This window comes from Dermacentor variabilis, chromosome 2 (genome assembly GCF_050947875.1).
Source record: "Dermacentor variabilis isolate Ectoservices chromosome 2, ASM5094787v1, whole genome shotgun sequence".
Taxonomy (NCBI): domain Eukaryota; kingdom Metazoa; phylum Arthropoda; class Arachnida; order Ixodida; family Ixodidae; genus Dermacentor; species Dermacentor variabilis.
Genome location: NC_134569.1, coordinates 19812423 through 19832674, shown reverse-complemented (window position 1 = coordinate 19832674; position 20252 = coordinate 19812423). Strand labels below are relative to the sequence as shown.

Here is a 20252-nt window from a genome sequence, read left to right as displayed (position 1 = left end):
ATTAATTCGTTGTGAATACCAGCGCAGTTTATTTCCAGCAACTCATTGCACTGCCACGAAATATTTTATGGCGTATTTTAACGTTCCTTGCGTTAGCATCGTTGTGAGCTTACCGTGGTGACTGTACGTACTTTGTTGTTCCGTTTTGCATAGACTTCGCGCTATATAAATTTCGCGTTACTTGCTCATGTAACGCCCTATGACAAAGGTGTCGTAACTTGATCTGTGTTATCTCACGCAGCATCCGACGTTAGCGATCCTATTACGTCGTCTGATCGGTGGGCCTATTGCACCTTGCAGGGGTGCAGCTTGTGAGGTCCAACGCCACATTACCTATAGCTGCACTTCGCCGACATAGTGAAGTCTGCGTCATATTGAAATCGCCCAGCTCGAGTGTAGCAACGCTGGATGATCGCAGAGGGGAGGTTTCGGAAACACCTCTATCATTGATGTCCAATTTTACCGTGCCGACAAAGCGCCATTTAGTACATTTAGATTGTAGAATAAGGATACTCATAGTTCCCTCGGAGATTAGGGGCTGTGGTTTGCCGGTGGTAGAGCACCCGACCGTTTGTCAGCTGCTGGTCGGCTTCCATGGGGCTAAGCACGTTGGCAAACAATGCGCCACGTGTCTTTCTCAACAAACCGCGGATTAGCTTCCGCAAAGACTCGCCACTCGTGGTATCGGCGACGTTCTCCGCCACGCTGCCGTTTGGCTTGTGCAGCAGCAACGGCAAGCAATCTTGAAGTTCCGGTACTATGGCTCTGCGGGCGAGCTTGCACAGTCGACCGTTTTCCCAACTGTAATGCGTTGCGCCAGTGCGAGCATGAGCGTCTTCTCGATTTTGCTGATAAACTGCTGAATATAGCCGGCCTAGAGAGTCAGCCTGGTCAAACGCTCCGACTAACTGTAGCTGCATGGGAGAACGGTGTCGTGACCGGACAATACCGCTAAAACGGCACTGAGGGCAGGCTGCACGTAGTCTTTCGTAACTCCTAGACCGGCGTAGCGCTATTTCCGAGCAGATCGGTAGGGATCCGCGGTGCTGAAAGGGCAGGCGTGCAAACACGGGACACAAGCAGAACGATGAGGACATTGTTTCCTGTAAGCCGAGAAACCCTAGGTGGTCGAAATTTCCGGAGTCATCCACTACGGCGTGCCTCATAATGAATCAGAAAGTGGTTTTGGCACGTAAAACCCCCTAATTTAATTTTTTAACAAATGCCTCAGGGGTTTCGAGCACCCGGTCTGCCACAGATAATTTACGGCTTCTTGTAGCCCCGGCTGCACAAACGTGGACCATAGCTCCCACATGTAGGCAGCGTCTCTGTAGAACCCTGTCGAAGCTGGCCACCTTCTTGCCAGAGCAATAGCGTGCCTTACACATTCACTCGTGGCACCGAACGGTGCGATGTAGCTGGGCAGCGTGAAACCGATGCCGCGCGCGAGGATCAAACGGAGTGCAACTGCTGTATTTAATGACTCTGGCGCTAGACGCTGTTTTTAGACATAATAGCGTATTATATGCCAGAGTTTGAGATCCATACCAGTCCGCTATATCATCGTCATCATCACGACGTTCAAGCAAGCATGTCAGCGCATGTTCTGCACCACGTTTGCAGCTTTATAGTTTATGTATGGTCCGCCCGGCGAACTAAAAAGTTGTTTGGGCGCTGTGCTTTGTGATGGCGCCATTCTCAATTTATCCATTCTTATTGCCGTTCGCCATTGGCTTGCGTGAAGCTGCGCCCTCGCTAATTGAGGAAGCCATTGTAGCGTAAGTAAAACAAACACCACAAACGCTACACACACAATCGATTTATTACAGTCCTTTCCGAAACCACCAGGAGACGTACAATATAACGTAGCGCCCTAGGTACCGGGTCTTCTGTTCTTTGTGCTTGTTCTAGTTGCTGTACAATGGCTCCCTCAAATATTACGTTGCCCAAGGACAACTTATTTTGAGCCGCCTCCAGTATTAGGATCTACCACACGAAGGGACAGAAACCAGAACAGGAGGGAATGACTGTTGTAACGAAATACATATACCTTCCAAGTCTCCCGAATTTTCCGTAAAGTTTACGAATTGTGGTTCGTTTTACGAATGTTAAACTATGCAAAATCAAATTCTGTCCGCGAAAGAGGTCTCGCTCGCTGGTCCCCGAACCTTCCAATGGAAGTCTGATGAGACGATGAATAATGTCTGCGAACAAGGCTATACAGACAAGTTCCTAAAGCTGTCTCTGAAAAAGTCAGTTATATACAAGCAGTGTGTTTCTTGTCACTATTTGCTGTGGCAAGTTTATTGCTGCTTACGTACTGCGTCCAAATCCATCTCTAATCAAGTGTGTGTGGTAGTTCGGAAAAAAAATGTGTTCAGGATGAGCCCCCTCCCCTCCTCCATCTGGGTGTCGTGTCAAAGGGATTTTACGAATGTTAAATTGACAGATTGGCAGGCACGCTTACATACAGGGCGCATATATATATATATATATATATATATATATATATATATATATATATATTGAGTGGTGCTACAAGGTAAACAACAAGTATTTAATTTCAACAGTATCGATCGGTGGACCGTGAGGATCTTCGTGAGGGTTCTTCATTCACACACACACACACACACACACACACACACACACACGCACACGCACACACACACACACACACACACACACACACACACACACACACACACACACTGGAACCCAAGCTTTAAAACTGGAATGCACTCCCGACGCGAGTTGAGCCGAATGCATAATGTTGGAACCTCTCAATAAATTTTTTCCAACACGGTATGTCTCACGTGGTCCTTTTTTCCGCGTTTCCAAGAAAGCCCGCGAAATATGGAAAAGAAAGATTAGTCTCTTAAGATCTCTCTTAAGAGGTGAACGGCGAAAGCCTACTCTTCCTCCTCTTACCATTCGTCTCTTTCTATTCACTCATTTCTCTTTATCTATTTGTTTCCTTCTTCTTATTATTATTCATTGTTATTAGCCATTACTGGTCACTACTGAGTATTTTTAGTCATTTGTAATCAATTGTGGTAATTACAAGTCGTCGTTAGACATATTGGTCATATCATAATCATTATTAGTCATTACTAAGCATTTTTGGTCATTCCTAATGAATTGTAGTCGTTACAAGCCGTCGTAGACATATTGGTCGTTTCGTAATCATTACTAGACATTTATAGTAATTTCTAATCAATTGTGGTCATTACAAGCCGTCGTTAGGCATATTGGTCATTTCGGAGTCATTAGTAGTCGGTAGTCATTACTAGTCGTTATTAACATCTACCAATCTCTATTATAACGTTATCGTTCACTAACTGTCACTATAAATCATTTTTCATTCTTTAATCTGTCTTCATATGGCGTGATTACGCTTCGGCGGGCACTCCGGCGGTGTCTGCTGACACAAGCTTCACCATGAGCCTAGAAAGGCTTTCGCCTTATACCACGTGACGGGGCGCTTGCGCACTGTTATTGTGCTGCTCCCAAGCGTGCGATGGATGAACAAGGTCGGCTGCAGCGAGACTGGCCAGCGACGGGGGCCTTTGCACCGTCATGCGATAAGAGCCGCATGCCCAGATACCTACACCAGGCACAACGCCATGTCGCGGGCCAGTCTCGCTGCAGCCGACCTTGTTCATCCATCGCACGCTTGGGAGCAGCACAATAACAGTCCGCAAGTGCTCTGTCACGTGGTATTTTTTTTTTCTTTTTTTCATATTTCGCGGGCTTTCTTTGGAACGCCGGAAAAAAAGGACCACATGAGATATATCATGTTGGAAACAATTTATTGAGGGATTACTCAAGGTGCTCTACAACTTTGCGTATCACACTTGGGGTCTGCAGCCAATACTTAAAAAGTTGATTAAGTAAACGTAACTAAGAGAAGGGAAGCGCAGTAGAGGACGGCAGAAGACTAGGTGGTGCGACGAAATTAGGAAATTTGCGGGTGCTAGTTTGAATCAGTTGGCGCAGAACAGGGGTTATTGGAGATCGCAGGGAGACACCGTCGTTCTGCAGTGGACATAAAATTACAGCGCGGGATCGACTTATTACTTACCACGAAATCTGCACACACTACCGATTAGACCGCTTAACCTTTCCGCCACTCATGGGCAAATCCCCGCGTAGGTGTGAAGTTCTGTGGCGACAGCTGCAGACTCGCACCTTTCCGTCCCCTTACCTCCTCCACCGCATTCATCCCGCCATTTACCTTTCTCCCTCTTGTAAATTCTGTGTATCTCCCAGAGCAGACTTAAACCATATCATGTGGGGGTGCCCTAAGCACCCCCTTCCCCCTTTCCTCAAGCAATTAATATCTAGTGAGGAGCAGTGGGAGGCTGCCTTGCGCAGCTCCAGGCCCGATCTTCAGGAGGCCATCCTGGAGTGGGCTGAGAGGATAAAGGAGGCCTACTTCAAGTAGTTCCTCCCCCCACCCTCTATTCCATTGCCCCCTTCCCTTTAAAGAGGGATAAATAAAGTTTTTCATCAAAATAGGATGATGATAATTGTGGTGGTGATGATGATGATGACGATGCGTCCGTTAAGGGGAAAATAAGGAATGGCCTGAGTAACTCTAGGCCAGTGCCAACATTATGCATTCGGTTCAACTCGCGTCCGGAGTGCCTTTCATTTTTAAACTTGGATACAAATTATTCGATGAGGCGGCCATCACTTTTACGAGAAATCAAAATGTCTAATGAAACAGTGAACATAATTGCGCTAATTAACTTGGATTAATTACTTTACGCCACGTATTTAAATATACGAATTGTAGCTAGTGAATTTGCAAGGCATATCCACCTGGAACGAATTCAGAGTGTCCTACGGTATGCATTGACGTTCCAGTTACTTTTGTGCTTCGGTGCATGAAACAGCGCTTCCCTAAAAAAAGTAAATGGAACAACAGTGCATTCTAATGCTGAGTTTGATGGCGCCATTCTGATTATCTTGATGATAGTGTCATTCTGGAAATTCATTACAACGGGATAAGCCTTGCAAAGTCAATAGCTACAATTCGTTGATTGAATTATGTGCGCCGTAATGTAATTAAGAGGTAATTAACGCATTTTAATTATTCTAAGACTAAGCATTTTGATTTCCCATAGAAGGAATGACCCCCTCATTGAGTAATTTAAATCAAAAGTTAGACTTACGCTACCCTGCCACAAGCAACTTTCAAAAAGTTGGTGCGGCAAAAAAAAAAGAAAAAAAAGAAAGCACTGTGTATAGCATGCTTCAAAGAAGTTGGCATCGCTATCGGGGAGTCGCATAGTGAACAGAGACAGCGTGGACACCATCTGCCTACACAGTGGGTTCCGCTAGTGCAGTGCCTCTGATGATTTTAAAGCGGCGCGCTCCTTGCCTTCTTTTCCGGATTTCACGTACTTCTGCGCTGTGCCGCCGAGTAAGAAAAGCTATATAGCGCGGAATTTACGCTCAAAATAGTGCCAGTAAGCGCACTTGTTTTCTGCGTAATGATACAGTTTACCACAGCATAAAGCCTGTGCATATTCTGTCAGTTCATAAGCATCTCCAAAACACAGGCCTCCTAATGGAATATTGGATGGTATTAAACGGTTTCCTTTATTTTCGTAAAAATTATTATATTTGGGCTACGCCATCCTTGTGCCACTGTGACAGAGTGTAAATCCTCTCCATTTTGCATATATGTCGCGCTTTGTATCTCACCATTATTCTTCCCTCGACATGCATCACACGTCGGCTTCGTTCTCGTGACATCGCTGCGTCGGCGTCTCAGTATACATCCGCCTGATTTGGTGTTTCGTCATAGCTTGTGAATAGTGTACTGCATAAACAATACCGTTAAATGTGGTTACACGTTGCATAGGACGAAAATGAACGCAATTGTACGCACCGCATTTGGTTGTATACCGTTTAATTAACCGCTTCACTAACGCTTCGATTGCTTCACACAGATTCCACCATGTGCGTTGGAGCTGCATATTTCCTTTGAACTTACTTTAGGGGTGTGTAAATATTCGAAATTGTAGAATATTCGTTTCTGTTCGTATATAAGGGTTAGCAAGACTCATTAGAGTTTCGAGGGACATACCGATGCAGGCGAGGACTGATCCGGAGAGTTTTAGCGGGTCCGCTATTTCGGGTCCGTGGGCGGCTTGCCGGTTGCGAGGCGGCGTAAACGTGAGATGATTTATTGGCATGCGCTCTGAAACGGGGTGGCGACAATAGTCTCCTATAGTCTCCTAGGCTGCTTGATTTAGTCAGGTATACAGAACATGTTTCCTTTTTCTTTTCCATTCTACCGTTTATGTATACATCTACATAGTCTTTTTTCCCCCGTCAGAACTCCTCTATCTACCTTGTGTCGCTACCTATGCCTGTAACGGATCCAGTCGTGTCAAATTCTTCCCAGTTTTCTTGAGCTGCTGGTGTAGTGGCGCTACCTGGTGACGCAAAACTCAACCAGACACAGAGCCACGTATTGGGGGCGAGCTCCACCAATGGGAAAGCTGGCACTACTGTCGACGTGACGCGGCATGAGGGATCACGTGGACACAGCGACCGCGTCGGCTGCTTCGGAAGCGCCGAAGCGAGCTGAAAACGAAAGTTATAAGTCCCACCTGCGCTGCGGTTATGATTAAGTGGTAAGACTTTCCCGCCTTGGTTGTCCGCTTGACAACATTTGAAAGTACTATAATATCTAGTGGCTGCCTTTGGAGGCGTGCAGCATGGTAGGCTATTGCTCGGTGCCGCAGTGCCGGACGTACGCAACGGAGTCCGTTGTCAGCCTTATTCACACGTAGCCGCAGGGCAAGAAGCTGCCTGAAGCTTGGCGCGCGAAACTTAGAACCGGCAAACAGCCATCGGCTACAACTCGGGTATGCAGCAAGCACAGACGCGAAGAAGATTTCTGCTGCGGCGCCGGGTCTGCGACGTTCGGTGAGTAGCAGAAAACGCGCACTGAGACGTTCGCCCGCGCCCGCTGCCCGGCTCATGATGACGGTTTGGTCTATGAACTTGTCGATGCTATATATTGGCAAGAAGTATTTTAATGACTGGAAAATGTAGAGAGGTTGGCCGGATAATGAAGCATCTGGCCTGCTACTCTACGTAAGGGAAGGGGAAGAGGGGAAGAAAAAGGGTCACATTGGGGGGTGATAATAGGAAGAATGAGGTGAAGGACACATTACACAACTGTTATCACAGGCGTGAGTCCAGGCCCGTGTCACCTAGGAAACGTGAAAGAGCATGCATTGTCTCTGTCGTCTGCCAACTCTGTGGCCATGCGCCTAGCAAGAGGTCCTCCGACAGTGGTCCGTTGTGTAAATGTCTCAAGGTATCTGCCATTGTCAGTCTTTCTCGCGCATACTCAGGGCACACCACGAGCACATGGTCTATAGTCTCTACAGCGCCACACACTGAACAGTCCGGGGAGTCTGTCCGTCCAATAATGTGCAAATATTTGCGCGTGAAGGCGACGCCTAATCGCAGTCTGTGTATCAGGCATGTATGAGGGCGTGGAATTCCACGCAGAATAGGAAATTTCATATCGGGATCCAGCCTTTTAAGGCTGGCAAGTTCACTGGAATGGAAAGGGAGCGGTAAGAAACATTAAAAAAAAAAGGCATGTCATGTGATCATGTTTGTGTTATGAATTAATGCACAGGATTACGACAAAGAAGAAGCGAGAAATTGCACGCTGAGAAGACCGATAAACTTACAGTGCGCCGCAACTTGAGAAATAATATTGAAACGTCCAAAAATATAGAAGAAAGAAAGATTGAATCGTCGCGACGGCACATCACAGTCGCCGAAGGCGTCGAAGTCTCTCTAGCGAAATTATGTTTGAACTGCTCTGATAGCGCCCACGCAACAATGGTTGCTAGTGTACTGTCAAATGCTTATATGCTGCGGCCTGAAGCTCACAGCACGGTGCGAAAACGCGCTCACAGCGAAAGCAAAACTTTGTGCGCGGACATGCATGCAGGCGCGCAGTCGGTCGCTGCGAGCCCATGCGATCGCTGCATTGAGGCTTCATTCGGTTATGCTGCATTTTATTATGCAAACAGCCCACTATAAGAACATATTTCACATAGTTTGCTCTCAGCGTTTGTCTACCTTTCACGTAAGAAGCCGGTTCAGGAAACTCCATCGCGGCGACCGCACGCAGTGGCGTTCACGGTACGTATTCGGTAAAAAGGTAGCGTCTGTAAACTATTCTGTGCTTTCTGTTTGCCGAAGATTACTATCTTGACGGTCGAAAACTTCCGTCGTTTCGAGAGAACTTACAGAAATGTCAGGAGGGCTCCCGCCTGGTGTTTTTATTGAGCGCCGACAGCCAAACCCATGAAGAGCGTGCCCTGTGATCCTTCATACTACGCAAGGGAGGCGCTTCCGACAGATGGCGACTCCGTAACTCCTCGCCCCCAATGCTTCCCTGCTGGTGCAAATGTTCGACAGCATCGTTCACGATTGCAGCGTTGCCGAACATTTGAACCAGCAGTGAAGTAGAATATACTCAGTCACTGCAATAATAGTTGTATCTGCCTGGTTGAGCTCTGCGCCGCCAGATGGCGTCACCACTCCGGCCGCTCACGTTTTTACGCTCACGCTCATCCGGAATACCGGACACGCTAAAACTCCGTAGGCTGCAGGAGAGCCCCGATTACGCAGACTCCAGTTCCTAAGCGAACGCGTAGTGTAACTTCTGATAATTAATTTCCAGCCATCCAATAAAACTGCGTAGATTTAGCCAAAGCTGTTTGCTATTTGACTGTTCGCACCCTGTTCGCATCGTATACGGACGTCGTCGGTGGGCTGTTCGTTCATGTCACACTGCGCACGAAATTCTTCTGCTGACGCTGCTGGGGCAGCATGAATGAAAACGCTGGGCACGTACGGGCTCATCGCAGCTGCCGCCTAGGCAAAGTGCATTCACTGAGGTAATGCGGCTGTACGTAAAACTAACGTGCATAGCTGGCGCAGCTTTTATTTAGGCTGTCTTGTCCGCAAAAAAAAATATGGAAGACAGCTGTCCTCAAAGCGGGCTCCCACCTCAGAGCGCGGATAACTCGTCAGATCCTCGCTTTCCGCGTCTAAAGACTGTCGACACCGCTGCTGACAAGGTTGATTCGTTTGTGTTGATTCATAGTCAATTTGGAAGCTGTGCAAGTCGAGAATGACAAAATTATGTTCCCCAAAGTCGCTGGCCCCATCTTCGTGGAAGTGTCCTTAGCCCTGCGCTGCCTCCCACCCGCATTAGAGTGAGTTACGAGCGCGTAACTTGTCATCGTGTGGCGGAGCCATTTAGCGTAGTTACGCCTTCGCTGCCAATGCAACGTTACCGATACATTGCTCTGGAGGTTTAGGCATAGATCACCCGTGCATGGTGATTGCTGGCATCGCGCTTCGGCTAATCGCCATGCACCGGTCCTGTCTCATTTTTCTGTCATGGTGCACAGACATTGAGCGTTGGCGAGACGGTGGCAGGATGTATGGTTTTAGAAGGTCGCTAGAGATAAAAGTGTTTTGAGTTGCGTTTGTAAATTAAAAGCCGCTATTGCCGTGGGAAGAGGCTTGGTAAGCGAGGGGCTGGTGGGCCACGCCGCCGCCGTGGATGTTGTCGGCGTCTGCCCGGGTCTAGTTGAATTCTTATCACTGTTGAAAAGATTTACAGCCTTTGAAGCCCGATCTTGCCCCACAACGATAATCGTCACCTGTCATGCCCGCATTTCCTTTCTTTAACGCTGCGAGCCCGGTGCTTCCAAGTCACGAGCGGCATGCGCGTTGTCAGCATGACGCAGCATTCTCGAAAGTAGAGAGCGCAGCGTTTTCAAAAAAGGAAGCGCCAGCAAGGACGATTATCGTTGTCGGATAAATTTACGCACCAAAGGGTGCAACTTTTTTAAAGGAACTGACAGCCGGTTTTTAAGGACCTAGTTTTTATGGCGCAACGCAAAGCTCACCCTCGGTGGTGTTTACATCTGTAGCGGCTACTTCCAAAAGCGCGTGGATATTTAGTAAGCAGAATTTTTCGATCTGAACAACTATAAAAAAAAGTAAGAGTCTCGGCAACGCGGTGAAGTGAGAACGATGTCGATAGCCCGCCACGCAAATTGTCAGAGTCGCCCATTGTTCTGCTTTCACAGGAGTGAGTGTAACTGTGGTTAACCACTTATATTTTGACCTTTTCAACCACTTTTGAAAATAAATAGCTGGTGCAGTAAGTTCGCGTTGTTGTACAGACATTTCTTATATTTGTACCGCGTTTTTCCCCAAATACACGCCTACATCATGACTGGCTGGCTCCGGTTGTCGGCTCTGTCGGTAGAATAGCCAAGCCAATTAATCGAAAACGAAGGCTTATATGCACATTGTAAGTCAGGAAAAACTTATAATCATGAAAAGTATACTGCATTTCAATGCCAATAGAGAGACCAGGAACTGCGTACAGTGCCTCTTATGCAGCTTCATTATTATTTTTTTTTTTTTGCCGCGTGAGGTGCCAAAAGTAATTTTTCGCGACTAATAGCGATTACTTAAAAATATAAATCCGCGTTTAATGAGAAAAGCATCGCTCGGCTTAGCCACTACGATAGGGAATCATTCCGTCAGCCCGGTTATCTCGATTCATGTTCTGAGCGATTGTCTGTCCTTTTAAGAGGGATCGGTAACGATGGACTGCATTCTGTTCTAAAATATCTAAATAATGAACTTGACAAGTTTCAAAACTGTTTACATAGCCTTAACGGCCAAGATACGAAACAAGTACTTTGAAATCCGTGATGTCACTCTGGCGTACCAGCGCTGAGGTTTCAGCGTTAAATTATATATAAAAAAACGAAACCGTGACATTCCTTTTCTAATAATCGACCCATTGTAGCAAAGTTACTAAAGATAAATTTTTCGAAGAATGTCGGTCTAAACTGATTTAGTGTTTCACTTTAGTGCCCCCTGGTACGTTTAATTGTTTATCGGTAAAGGAAGTCTGCGTACCATTGTAAAGGAACTAGAGGCTCAGTCTAGCAAGCCTTGAGAACGTTTCCTGTGCCGAAACGGCCCGAATGCGAGAAAGCAGTATCAAATCAAGGACGTCATCGTCATCATCATCATCAGCCTGGTTATAAAGAAAGAAGAAAAAAATAGGAGGGGGAGCAAAAGGCTAGGTGGCGCCAGCCGCCGCCCGTTACAAAGGGTATAGCCGCCATCCATCCATCCATCCATGCACGCCCACTGCAGAGCAAAGGCCTCTCCCACACTTCTCCAACTACCCCGGTCATGTACTAATTGTGGCCATGTTGTCCCTGCAAACTTAATCTCCTGCAAACTTAATCTCATCCGCCCACCTAACTTTCTGCCGCCCCCTGCTACGCTTCCCTTCCCTTGGAATCCAGTCCGTAACCCTTAACGACCATCGGCCATCTTCCCTCCTCATTACATGTCCTGCCCATGCCTATTTATTTTTCTTGATTTCAACTAAGATGTCATTAACTCGCGTTTCTTCCCTCACCCAATCTGCTCTTTTCTTATCCCTTAACGTTACACCTATAATTCTTCTTTCCATAGCCCGTTGCGTCGTCCTCAATTTAAGTATAACCCTTTTCGTAAGCCTCCAGGTTTCTGCCCCCTACGTGAGTACTGGTAGGACAGATCTGTTATACACTTTTCTCTTGAGGGATGATGGCAACCTGCTGTTCATGATCTGAGAATGCCTGTCAAACGCACCCCAGCCCGTTCTTGTTGAATCAAGGACGTATAGGCGCCCAAATCTTTAACTGGCGTGCGCGAGCGGTGACATTTCCGTGCGTCAGCGCCGTATGGCGGGTGTTTGGATCTGACTGCTGGTACGATCTGTTGGGAACTCGGCGCTGACGCCCGTGGTTGTACCTGGGTCGCAAGCCCCAAGGGTAGCGTTGGCCTGGCGGCCTGGGGTACAACTGCAAGCATCCGAAGGTCCCGGCAAAGCATGAGTCGACAGGTAACAACGAAACAACTTGTTTATTTTAACATCGCAAAGAGTTGGCGGTCAGGTTTGACCGAAGTAGAGAGACGGGAGAGCACTTCACTCAACGGAAGAAATCGGAGCCCTCTTCTGGCGTCCGGGGGCAGCTGTTTTTATACTCTCGCAGTTGAGGGCAAGAAGGAACCCCTCAAAAGACGAGCACGTGAATGTACAATGGGCTAATGGTGACGCACACTGTCGTAGCGACGCCGTAGCACCATGTCGTGGCGCTGCGCACGATCTCGTAGCACCTGGTCGTGGCGCTGCGCAGCACACTGTCGTGGCGCTGCCGGTCGGACACAATGACTGTAACGAGAAGATGGTCCCTGCTTTGGCATCGCCTGTTTCGGGCACAATGACTGGAACGAGATCCCTGCTTTGGCATCGCCTGTTTCGGGCACAATGACTGGAACGAAATCCCTAGGCGGTCGCATCGCCGCAGACGCGCCTGGAAACACCTGGCGATGAGTGTTGCGGTGACGACGATCGGGCCAAAATGTCCGCCGCCCCGCCGCCGTCGCGCCGGCAAAACCACGTGTCGCAGGCGAAACGCAACAGACCGCCCCGCCGGGGAAAGGAGATCCCGATGGACAGGGGACTGCATCCGCTGTCCGGAGGGATGTCGCTCGATGATGCTCATAACCGAAGTCGGGCGTCCCTTGACGTTTCTTGAGCGCAGCGCACAGAGAAGGCCTCGTTCTCTCGTTCAGGTTCGCACGGGACACTGCAAAGTGACTTCGGGAGAGTTCACATTTTTGTTCTCGTTCCCGGCAAGCGTTAGAACTACGCTGAAAACTCAACCGCTCAGTCAGCAAGCACGGCACAACCCTCACTAAGCCCTGCCAGGCTCTTTCCCCTTTTTATACCACTGCCTAGTTCCTTACAGTAGTCTAGCATCACTCAGAACGCGTCCACAAATTGAAAAATTGCACTAGAAAGCATATCATCACTTTGAAACACTAAACAAAAGCAATATGTTAAAAAAAATCCTGCCTCAGGAAGAAAAACATCAGTAACAAACAATTTTGAGGCTGATTCCTACGTTAGGGGCTTCGACTTAAGCCATCGGCGTTACCGTTGAGACTCCCCTTTTTGTAACGCACCTCAAAGGAATATTGTTGTAAAGCGAGGCTCCAGCGCAGGAGGCGGCCATTTTTGGGAGAGATGGTCTGCAGCCATTGGAGAGGGCAGTGATCTGTCTCAATGATAAACCTCGAGCCGGCTAGATAGCATGACAATTTCTGAACGGCCCACACGAGACATGCACACTCTTTCTCGGTGGCGCTATACGCCTGCTCACGACTGGTCAGCTTACGACTAGCATACAGGACGGGGTGTTCTACTTCTCCATTTTCCCGTTGGCACAGTACAACGCCCATGCCTCGCTCACTAGCATCGCACTGAACAATGAACCCTTTTGTATAGTCTGGCGATCGTAGCACAGGCTGGCTTGTTAGGGCACTCTTTAGGGCGCTAAAAGCTTTTTCCTTTGTCTCGTCCCAGACGACTGTTTGAGGCTCTGTCTTTCTTAGAGCATCCGTCAGGGGAGCCGCGATATCAGAGTACCTAGGGATGTACCTCTGATAGTAGCCGGCGACACCTAAGAACGACCGAATATCGGTCTTTGTGCGCGGTTGCGGAAAGTCTCGCACAGCGGCCACTTTTATTTCAGAGGGGCGGCGACGACCCTGACCAATCACGTGACCGAGGTAGACAACCTCGGCCTGTGCTAACTGGCACTTAGGAGCCTTTACTGTCAAGCCTGCTTCGCGCAGGCGGGTTAGCACTGCCCGCAAGTGTGTCATATGCTCAGACCAGGATGCGGAGAATATCGCTACGTCGTCTAGATACGGTAAAGCGAATTCTTGCTGTCCCCGCAACACTTTATCCATGAGACTTGAAAAACAGTATGGCGCGTTCTTCAAACCAAAACTCAACACTTTAGGACGGAATGTTCCCATTGGTGAAATGAACGCCGCATACCTACTAGCCTCTTCTGTAAGTGGAACCTGCCAATAACCCCTGACAAGATCTAGGGTGGAAATAAACTGAGCGCTACTAACTTTCTCAAGGCGCTCCTCGATGTTAGGGATCGGATAAATTTGATCCTTAGTGATGGAATTAAGCCTGCGGTAGTCGACGCAAGGACGAGGTTCCTTGCCCGGTACCTCAACTAAAATCAAAGGGGAGGTATAATCACTCTCACCTGCCTCAATAACACCGAGCTGTAGCATTTTCTTTACCTCAGCCTCCATAATATCGCTCTGGCGGGGTGACACCCGATACGCCTTGGATCGTACTGGCTCTGTGGAGGTAAGTTCTATATCATGAGTAAGTACAGAAGTCCTACCAGGCCTCTCAGAGAACAGACCTTGAAACTCTTGTAATAGCTGGTGTAGTTCGGTTTTCTGCTCAGGCGACAGCGGTGCTTTACTGATAAGGTCACTAATGACTTGACCGGTGTCTTCCCTGTTCGTCACTGAGCCTAGTCCCGGAAGCTCGACTGGAAGCTCTTCAGGAACGTTTACCATCATGCACACCACTGCTTCCCTTTGTCTATAAGGTTTGAGCAGATTACAGTGGTAAACTTGCTGTGCTTTCCGCTTTCCTGGCAGACTTACCACGTAGTTAACGTCCGACAGTTTCTGAACAATTCGCGCTGGGCCCTCCCACTGCACGTCTAGTTTGTTGTTTAGCGATGTGCGCAATATCATGACCTCATCGCCAACCTCAAAACGACGGGCCCTGGCTGTCCGATCATAATAAACCTTGGCCCTCTGCTGGGCCTTTGTCATTGCTTCACCTGACAACTCCTGTGCCCTTCTTAAGCGTTCGAGGAGCTTAAGCACGTACTCCACCACGACTGGGTCGTCGCCCCTACCTTCCCATGATTCTCGAAGCATGCGAAGCGGAGATCGAAGCGAGCGACCGTACACCAGTTCAGCTGGCGAAAACCCCGTAGCCGCATGCGGCGCGGTCCTTAAAGCAAACATCACCCCAGGCAGACACAGCTCCCAGTCAGTTTGATGTTCAAAACACAAGGCTCTCAACACGCGCTTCATGACGGAGTGGAGCTTCTCAACGGAATTCGACTGTGGGTGGTACACTGAGCTGTGTAGCAGCTTTACCCCACACCTTTCGAGAAAAGTTGTCGTCAAAGCGCTAGTAAACACTGTGCCCTGATCTGATTGAATTTCTGCAGGAAAACCAACTCGCGCAAATATGGACAGTAGTGCATTAACTATCTCAACTGAGCTGAGTTCTTTAAGCGGCACTGCTTCAGGGAACTTTGTCGCTGGGCAGATCACAGTCAAAATGTGTCTGTACCCCGTGGCTGTTACCGGCAGAGGTCCCACTGTATCAATAACGAGCCGTCTAAAAGGCTCCGTAATGATAGGTACCAATTTCAACGGCGCCCTCGATTTGTCCCCTGGTTTGCCCACCCGCTGACAAGTGTCACATGTCCTCACGAAATGGTCTGCGTCCCGAAAACACCCTGGCCAATAGTACTCTTGCAAGAGACGGTCCTTAGTTTTCTTAACTCCTAGGTGTCCGGACCACGAACCCCCATGTGACAAGCGCAACAGATCCTGACGATAGCATTGAGGCACGACCAGCTGATCGAACTCCACTCCTCTTCGGTCTAGATACTTCCGGTACAGGACTCCACCTCTTTCCACAAAACGCGCAGTTTTCCTGGCGATACCGTCTTTGACATTGCAGCGCACGTTTTCCAGGCTGCCATCCTTTTTTTGCTCGGCTATCAAAGCCGTCCGGCTGACTTTTAGCAACCTATCAAGTCCGTCTGACGTAGGCGCGATGAGCAAATCAGTAGATAGCTCTTCTAACTTTCCCGCGTCGGGCGTTTCCTCTCCAGTATCTGGCGCCTTCAACGCTACAGACTCAATTTTATTCAGTTCGGGCGTGCTCTGAATATCAGCTTGCTGCGCCTCTGACCCTTTTTCGTTGTTTGATAACCTCGGCCCCGCAACTACCGCCTTTGCAGCGAGCTCCCGAACCTTCGATCTGGTTAAGGCCTGAACACTAGCTTCACCAAACAAAAGCCCCTTCTCGCGCAGGAGGTGATCGGACCTGTTTGAAAATAGGTACGGGTACTGGGGTGGCAGCATAGATGACACTGCCGCCTCTGTCTCAAGCGCTCCGAAAGGTCCTTCAATAAGCACTTTTGCTACCGGCAGACACACGCTATGAGCTTCCACGGCTTGCTTGATCCATGCGCACTCGCCCGTGAACATATGGGGTTCTACGTAAGATGGGTGAACTACATCCATCGTAGCTGCGGAATCGCGAAGCACTCGGCACTCTTTCCCGTTCACGAGGAGGTCTCGCATGTAAGGCTCGAGAAGCTTCATGTTCTCGTCAGTGCTGCCTAATGAAAAAAACACAACTTTTGGTGTTGTTTCCGGACACTGCGCCGAAAAGTGACCCGGCTTCTGGCACGTATAACACAAGCGCGCTCGCCTCATCTCGAACCGCTTTCTGCGTTTGGCTGCCGCCGTCTCTTTACGTTTGGTCGGACTGCTTTCGCTCGCATCCGCACTACGCGTGTCCCCCTTTAATCTCATGGGCGTGAACTTCGGCCTCTCAAACTTCGAGCCAAATTCACCCTTTTGACCGTCCTTAGCTCCGCGAGCCCGACGCGTCACAAACTCCTCGGCTAGCTCAGCGGCTTTAGCCACCGTACAAACGTCTGGCCTATCCAAGACCCAGTATCGCACGTTCTCCGGTAACCGACTATAAAACTGTTCTAGCCCGAAACACTGCAGAACTTTATCGTGGTCACCAAACGCTTTCTCTTCTTTGAGCCACTCCTGCATGTTCGACATAAGCCTATACGCAAACTCTGTATATGACTCACTTCTGCCTTTCTCATTTTCCCGAAACTTCCGACGGAACGCCTCCGCAGACAGCCGGTACTTTTTTAGAAGACTCGATTTCACTGTGTCGAAATCCTCTGCCTCCTCTCTATCCAAGCGAGCGACTACGTCGGCCGCCTCGCCGGGTAACAAAGTGAGCAAGCGCTGTGGCCACGTTTCCCGAGAGAACCCCTGCTTCTCGCACGTTCGCTCAAAGTTAACCAGGAACAAACCAATGTCCTCTCCAAGCTTAAACGGCCGCATCAGGTCAGTCATTTTGAACAATACGCGTTCTCCTGCACCGTGTGCCTGACTTCCATTACGAGCGCGTTCCATCTCTACCTCGAGACGCTTCATTTCCAAAGCGTGTTCGCGCTCTTCTTTTTCTTTCTGCTCTTTAAGTTCGCGCTCCTGTCTTTTTGACCTCTCCTCAATAGTCTCAAGGCATTCCGACAGCTCGTCATCCTCAGCCTCTAACTCAAGAATAGCCGTTATCAGTTCCGGTTTTCTTAGTTTGTCTGAGACATCCAGACCCAACTCTCTTGCAAGCTCCAACAATTTCGGTTTGCGCAACGACTTCAAATCCATGGCTGCTCTGAATGCTGCTTTCTCTACTGCTTACTATTGTCTTGCCGCAAACTAACCCGGCAGCAACGACAACCACAATTACCAGCTCTGTTTCTGACACTAACAAAAAGCCTGGCAACGCTCAGAAGAAGAAAGTCCCGCACTCACCAAACCTCGCAGGCAGGAATTCCGCGCAGTCGTTCCGCTGCAGGCAACCAGTCGTCACACAGGGCTCGTTGCACTGCTCCCGGATCGACGTTGAGCTGCTCAGCATACAGTCAACTGCATCTCTTTGCTGCTGGCCTCCGTTGTCGCGATCTCGCCGCTGGCAGACCGTTGTTTGAAGTCGTAGGCGATCTCACCGCTGGCAACCAGATATTTGGATCCGACTGCTGGTACGATCTGTTGGGAACTCGGCGCTGACGCCCGTGGTTGTACCTGGGTCGCAAGCCCCAAGGGTAGCGTTGGCCTGGCGGCCTGGGGTACAACTGCAAGCATCCGAAGGTCCCGGCAAAGCATGAGTCGACAGGTAACAACGAAACAACTTGTTTATTTTAACATCGCAAAGAGTTGGCGGTCAGGTTTGACCGAAGTAGAGAGACGGGAGAGCACTTCACTCAACGGAAGAAATCGGAGCCCTCTTCTGGCGTCCGGGGGCAGCTGTTTTTATACTCTCGCAGTTGAGGGCAAGAAGGAACCCCTCAAAAGACGAGCACGTGAATGTACAATGGGCTAATGGTGACGCACACTGTCGTAGCGACGCCGTAGCACCATGTCGTGGCGCTGCGCACGATCTCGTAGCACCTGGTCGTGGCGCTGCGCAGCACACTGTCGTGGCGCTGCCGGTCGGACACAATGACTGTAACGAGAAGATGGTCCCTGCTTTGGCATCGCCTGTTTCGGGCACAATGACTGGAACGAGATCCCTGCTTTGGCATCGCCTGTTTCGGGCACAATGACTGGAACGAAATCCCTAGGCGGTCGCATCGCCGCAGACGCGCCTGGAAACACCTGGCGATGAGTGTTGCGGTGACGACGATCGGGTCAAAATGTCCGCCGCCCCGCCGCCGTCGCGCCGGCAAAACCACGTGTCGCAGGCGAAACGCAACACGGGGCGAGGCTGGAAACAGCCTAGCAGACCATTAGCAGACGATGAGCCCAGCTGAGCGCGCTTTGTCCGCATGCGCTTAGCCTCGGACTGTTTCCAGCCTCACCCCGTCATACGGCGCTGACGCACGGAAAAGTCGCCGCTCGCGCACGCCAGTTAAAGATTCGGACGCCTGTACGTCGCACTGAGAAACAGGTGCCGAGAAGTTTGGGAGCTAAATTCAAATTATGGAACTGTGGCGTTCCATTTTCTCCACTTATGGACCTTCTTCTGCAAAATGTATGAAAATTGCTATTTGAAAGACGACGAATATAAAAAGATTTTTTTTTTTCAATTCGTTGATTCCTTGTCAAATAACCAATGACTTCAATTGGCTCGCATTTATGCCATTCTGAGGTAGGTGCTTTGCAGGAGAATGGTGGTCGAAGGCTTGTTTCACCAAACTAGGTTTTAAACAAAGTGTACTGAAGACAACAACCAAAAGTCGTGTCACCATGACTGCATGCATGACAAACAACGACCAATGTTGGGAGAGTTGTTTCGATCCACATATCAGCGTTGCGAATTAACGAAAAACTCAGTCATTATAAGGACGACGAAAACAGCAGTTATATGCAGTGTTGGAGGGAGACAGATAAAGTAGCCCTGAGCGGCCCCTCGGTCTTGGTGAAGTAACATAGTCCGCGGGTTGCACACGCCGCTGTGAACATGTCAGGCAAGTTTTGCTGTCGTACGCGGTGCATGGAGCTCGCGAAGTCACCTTTCTCTCAAACGCTCTCTTTTTAACAGAAGGTCCTGTCCTCACTCTCTTCTAGACAGTGGCGTAGCCAGAAATTTCGTCCGGGGGGAGGGATCCTCATAGAATTTGTCGAGGGATCAAATGCATTATTAATACCTGAATTGCCATTGCAAAAGATAGTGCAAACAAATTCTTGAACGCTACGCATCGTCAAGACAATTAAAATATGTATTTCTTCAGAAAAGAATATACGCGTATGTCTCAAAAATTGTGCTCGAAATAACTTATGTCAGTGCTTCCATGTTTTCTGTCTATTTAATACGTAAAGAAAATATCACACGAACTTTAGAATGATATCAGTTTGAAACCAGCAAATCAGTGCATGCCGCTCATATGAAAAAAAAAAAAGGGCCATGAAATGAGCAAGTTGAGGACAAATATTTTAATGAAACTCTGTTAACCTCCCTGCCTTTCTTCCATTTGCATCTCTCTCTCTCTCTGTCATTCAAGAACCTTGTTTACATTTTTGTACAAATACAACGACCAGGGGAAAATCTCAATGACGCTGTCCTTTGTTAGAATTTATTGCGCAGGAGCTTCTGTCATCGGTCGTGTATTGTGAGTAATTGCACCGAAATTATAATCGCAACAGAGAGCACATTTAAAAAGCAGGAGTTCTGCAAAATATGCGAGGGTGCGTCAAATGAAAGTGAGTCAATGCGTATATATGTCTAAAGACGTACTTTATTCAAAAGTAGTATCCTTGAGTTTTTAGACATTTGTCCCACTGACTAACGAGTCGCGTGATTCCCGTCTCACAAAACTCCTTTGGTTGCTGCTTCAAAAAGTCTATAACTGACTCTTTCACGTCATCGTCCGACACGAGTCTGGTTCCCTCGAGCTGTTTTTTTTTTTTTTTTCAAATGCTCCAAAATGTGGAAGTCACAAGGCGAC

At 48.7% G+C, this 20252-nt stretch overlaps 1 protein-coding gene across 2 annotated transcripts in view; it reads left to right on the top strand.

Moving 5' to 3' along the window:
- LOC142571468 (uncharacterized) overlaps positions 1–20252 on the top strand; it is a 114074-nt gene that overhangs the window by 1096 nt on the left and 92726 nt on the right. The gene's annotated exons all lie outside the window — the stretch shown is intronic.